Genomic DNA, 5,812 nt, shown 5'->3' with positions numbered 1-5,812 from the left:
ATTATTTCGAGTTTTATAGTTGGGAAAAATTATGCAAATAAATGTTGGACCAGCTTTATCTATCTCAAAAGAAATGAGCCAACTTCTTGTTAAAAAAAAATGGGCCAGCTTGTATGGAGCTTTTGGACTGCTGTAATTTATTATTAAAATGGGCCAAGAAATGAATTTCAATTAGCCCAATGCTATATAGAAGAAAAAGGGTAATTTTGTTGTTTAAAGGTAAATGGGCCAACTTTTATCTTTGATTCAATAAGGCCCAAAGTTGATACAATCTTAGCTCTTTACTAAGTTTGAGTTCATGACCATTAACTACATAGTCACAATTGTATAAACGCCCACTTTACAAAATAGCCATTTTTGCAAATCAAACAAAATAGTCAGATTCACAAAGATATTATCACAACATTCCTAAAAGCATATGTTGGCAGTGAAATTTCAGCAACTAAAACGAACTCATGCTATGTGTTATATACCTAAAGTCATTCATGGCATACTTAGCATTGTTACTCGGATATAATAGCTTGAAAATATACTTAAAAAAATCCATAAACGACTTACATATCTCATTCAAAAACTTACAACTCAATATTCAAGTATTATGAAAGACTATATTCACATTATCACATGCTTGATACATAACAATAACATACAAGCTCTTTTGTTGTCAAACTATTCATCACATCAAACACATTTAAATGGTGCAACATGTTCAAGTTGTTCCCATTGCTGAAAATACGTACATTACGAGTCTTAAGGATTACCTGGTAGCAAAAAAATAAACAATAGTTCAACAACTAAAGCAGCATAAAACCAGCAGCAAAACCAGCAGCAAATCCGTGTTAAAACAACCCGAAAACTTAGAGAGGGAACCCAGAAACGAACTCTAAAGAGGACTTATACGTTTTTAAAAGTTTGCACTCTAAGATTCACTCCCAAAGCTCACCATTTCAGCTTACTTTTCATGTGTTCAACTGCTGATTTTTGTTTTTCTTTTTGTGACAAAGCAATTAAAAAAAATGCCCCCTTGGAAGTGTGATGTAGTCCCCTCTATATATCAAAACAACCAGCTATTTCAAAAAATTAAAAATCAATCTTTTTGACAGATTTTTCTACAAAATCTGCTCTTAAATTCAAAAAGCAAGACTTTCTAGTTCAAATCTTGTCAAGTATTTCAAACAAAATCTGCTCTCCACTATTCAAAGATAGACTTTATTCAAATAATGTCCAAAGGTCTACATTTTCTTACCAAACAATTTGACTTTTGAGTGTTGTACTCAAAGAGTCTTGAAGCAGTAAACAAACAACCAAACAAGTACCATATACTCTTAAGTATTTTTCATTACCTCACTTTTATCAATACAAAACTATTTTACTACTTCAACAAGTGCAAAAACAGAAAATTTAACATTTCAAACTTCAAAAACTAATGCTAAAATAATTAATAATAGACAAAAATAAAATCTGAAAATTAAAAATAAAAATAAAAAAATCAGCGATGAAAAAGAACAGTATTTTACCATTTTACACATCAAAAGGCCGAAAAAATGGTGGTATGCCAAAGAGGGTGTTCCGAGAGGTCGCCGGAATTAGGCCGAATTTTGGTCGCCGGATTTTTGGGGTAGAATTGACATCAATAGCTAGGTCTTGAGGAACTCTATCCATTGATGTAGGTATTTTGGGCTGGTAGTGGTTGGAGCTTCAAGTATTTGGGCAAAAAAGTGACGGAAAAGTTTTCTAGATATAAGATTCAAGAAGTTTGAGGGATTTTTTTAGGATTTGGTTTGGAGATATGGAAAGAGGAAGTTGTGGAGATTACGTGGTGTGAATTTGGAGGTGTTTGGAGGTGGTCTGCCGGCGGCGGCGATTTCCGGCAGGCGGCGTAGAGAGAATGAAGAGAGAGAGAAGAGAGAAGAAGGAGAGGGAAAGAAGAGAGAGGAATAAGGGGGAAATGGGGAAATTTTTTGGGGATTTTAGGCTTTAAATACCTAGGATGAAGATCAAACTAGGACCGTTGGATTAAATCAAGATGGGTGGATGAGATTGAATCTTGTCACTTAACCAAAACGATGTAGTTTCAAGACAAAACTACGTCGTTTTAAGCTCTTCTTGGCAGCCCTTTTTTGGACCGGGTTTGGGCTCTTTGGGCTCAAATTTTGGGCCAATTTTGGCACAATTTTAATTAAATTACACTAGTTCAAACCCCACCCCATTTATCAAACCATTACTCAACTCTTAAAATCTATACATACACAAATAAGAACACACACACACACACACATACATATTATATATAAGGCGAAAATTAGGCATTTACACGGGCGACTCGGAGTAGGGGTCGGACCCAGTTGAAGGACACACACCTCGAGGAAACAGATCGAAGGCTTGGCACGACCTACACCAAGGGCAGTCCATTCTCGAAGGTACTCAAGAAAGAGCGGGAATTTCTCAACGACACGTGAATAGGGCATAAATTAAAGGATAAGATTTGTACGAAATGGTACAGGTCCGTACTAGGTTGTTATACACCTGTACCAATAGAATTCTTTACCTCAATTAGGAATATACTATATTGGAATTTTCTCCTCCTATATAAATGAGACCCCAATCATTCTGTAAGGATCATCTCACATTATTCACTGCAATAGAATATTCTATTTTGCTTTTCTTGTTTACCGTGCTCACCAAGTGTTCTTCAGTTTTATTGTTTTTACTTTATTGTTCATGCTACATTGATCTTAGCTGACCTCGAGGCCACCAAGAAACCCGAGCTCGAGGTCCCCATTGTTATAGTAACTCTGGTTTGGTTCATCATTTATTCTTATTTGAGCTTGATATTACTTGTATATTCACTAGTATTAGAATAAATCACATATCTTTAAAACCACAAATTACATTTAATTGTTACCCCATTTTTTGAGGTTAACACACTCTCTAAAGCCAAAGATTATATTTATCTTTATTGTCCTTTTTTTCCCTCTCATTTTTCTCAATTATCTTATTATATAAACTATTTCAACTCCATAAATCACACCCCTTGATCTCCATAACTTCTACTCTTAATTAATATCACAACCTCTTCATCTTCGTAACTCCTATTCTTAATTACTAATACCCATAACGCCTACTCTTAATTACTACTAATATCCATAAGTCCATAACTCCAAAGAAATTCCTTATAACACCCAATTGTATTGATCAAACCGAAATGGTGTTCCAATCTAAGTAAATTTGCTTTGTGGCTCATATGACTCACCAGTTCCAGCGCTTTGAACTCCTAATTTGGAGATACACTTTCACGATCGGCTGAATTTTTTTTTATTGAATTTGTCTCTTACTTGTAAATTACGCGCTTTTTTTTGTATAAAGATGTTTGTTGATAAATATATTTTGCAGGGCCAATTATGTTGGTCATTGAATTTGACTCTATTACTTGAAAATTATGCGCTTTTTCTTGTATAAAGATGTTTGTTGATTAATTTCATGTCTCATATTTGCTTTTAAAAGGAAATTCTCTATAACGTCGAATAATGTTTTGAAATTTTTATCATGTGCATATATTTATCTTTACGCCTGGACGACGTCTGTGCTAGTTATCCTCTTAGGTATGCTTTTGTAATGAAATAGCCAGTTACCCACTGAGAAAGGACAGTTCATTTGGTCATTTGGTCTTCTTCCTTTCGCTTTTGAATTTTAAAGAATTAGACAATATAGTTCGTTTTTTTCTTCTTCAATTCATAATTATAGCATTCGCCTTGCAAACTTTTCATTTGCTTAGTTCACTTTTTGTTCTAATTCCTTTTCTTTGTTGGTGGTTTGACGTCTTCTATCTCCAGGCCAGAGTATTTCCAGAAGTGTAAAAAGGAAACCTAAGCCAAAGTATGCCTGCATGCCTTAAGGAAATATGTATGTATGTACAATTTTAAGCATATGATGGATCATTTCGATGTAAAATTAGTTTGAAGTCCTTAAATTTTTCGAAAAAAATATGGAATAAAAGTCCTCAAGTTTTTTCTTATTAATCGATCTATTTCCCCTAGCTCCCTGTGAATTCTTTTTCCAGTAATAACTAAAATGTAATGTTTGTTTAGAAGCAAGTTATGTAGGTGTTAGGGATATAAGGATTAGTAATTCAAAAAGAATATAAATATAGAGATTAGTAATACAAGACTATAATATATGAATTGTAATTTAACGATTATTTGTTATTGAATATTTAGTTTTTTGTATTAAAAAATTATGCGATGTATTTTTAATATATATATTTATTGCTTTAACCAAAAAAAATTATAACGGCAAGGATGGGTTATTTTTGTCATTTAGTTAATTTAATTCTTGTATTACTACTTATTTTAAAAAATTCCATACAAAATAATATTACATAAATTTCTGCATAACTAATGCGCATATTAATTACACAAAACAGAAAATTTGAAACCAAATATTATAGTTGTAATAAATTACGTTAAGGTTTATGCTGAAAAGAAAATTAACCAAATATTGCAGTGTGTTGAGGCAGCACTTTTATACCATGTTATATTTTCTTGCTAGTGAATTTTGCCCGCGCTTCGTGCGGTCTTATTAAGCCATGTTTAGTTGAAATATTAATTATATTCTAATAAGATTAAAATAACACAAAATAAGAAATAAAGGTAAAGCAAATTGTACAAGAATTCGTCATTGATTTGTGTTGCTGAGTTTTATCCTTTGTATTCGAAGATTGCCTCCATTAGGATCATTCAAATTGACTAGTGATCACGCCCAACTATGCTTTATAAAAAGGACAAAGCGGTCGTTGCAAATATAATTCGGATATTTAGCCTAGAGTCGAATCCCACAGGGAATTAACCTACCAATTACTTTTGTCAGACTCACTGAATTCTCCGTAATCAACTTCCCAGATATTTTGAATAACACTTGGCTATATTTCTATTAACTATAACTGAATAAAATTAAGTAAACTAAAAGCTAACTATGACTGAGTTGTAAACAAATAAGAGAAGGATCTAAGGTTGTGATTTCCCCTATTGATGGAATCCCTTCCTGTTATGTTTCCTATAGATTTACCTAATCGTCTTTATCGATCATGAGCACTCTTACTACCGTAAATCTCTCCTGAGTAATTACGATAATTTACTAGACGCACTCTCCCGAGTTACGCTGGCTGGCTTTTATTAAAGCTCACTTAGATCGCACTCAGAGTTTCGTTATCCCTAATCCCACCTTTAAACCATCGGTTATTGATTCCTCATATACTTTGGGAGTGGTGTTATTCAACAACTACCTAAATATGCACTCTCTTTCGAGTAATACATATTAAATAGGCACAACTAATTGAGGATCCTATCAATTAACTACAACAAAAACGTAGTTGAACAAATAGAGATTAAATTGGGCAAACTATATTAACACAACAAGAAGTTCATCCCTCAACAGGTTCCATCAAAACCTTAGACTAAATAATTAGCTACTCATAATTGTGTTCATAATAACAACAACAAAATTCATCATGAATGATAAAAACAAAAGGACGAAAGGTAAAACTCAATGCCGAATTATCCTCCTTGCCTCTTGCCTTGAACAAAACTATAAAAACCTTGATATACTCTTTTTGGGCGAGCTGGACCTCTTATAGGTTAAGTGGAATTGCCCCCAAACTTCCAAGTTTACCCCTAAAATTTTCACATTTCGGAGTGACTAGCGCGGTCGCGCTCGAACCGCGCATGGGCCGTGCAAATGGCGTTCTACACTGTCGCTGCTTCCTGGACTAGCGCGGCCGCGCTAATCGACTTCAACACTCTCCCGTTTCTTCTGC

At 33.8% G+C, this 5,812-nt stretch overlaps 1 long non-coding RNA gene across 1 annotated transcript; it reads right to left on the bottom strand.

Moving 5' to 3' along the window:
• Positions 1 to 539: 539 nt before the first annotated feature.
• On the bottom strand, positions 540 to 1,936 carry LOC138891113 (uncharacterized). Its single transcript, XR_011407425.1, has 2 exons — positions 1,518 to 1,936; positions 540 to 761 (listed from the first exon to the last, which is right to left on the bottom strand). It is a non-coding gene; the product is annotated as an uncharacterized lncRNA (long non-coding RNA).
• Between the last annotated feature and the right edge of the window lie 3,876 nt (positions 1,937 to 5,812).

Source organism: Nicotiana sylvestris, chromosome 5, assembly GCF_000393655.2.
Source record: "Nicotiana sylvestris chromosome 5, ASM39365v2, whole genome shotgun sequence".
Lineage (NCBI taxonomy): Eukaryota > Viridiplantae > Streptophyta > Magnoliopsida > Solanales > Solanaceae > Nicotiana > Nicotiana sylvestris.
This window is presented reverse-complemented; position numbering and strand designations above follow the sequence as displayed.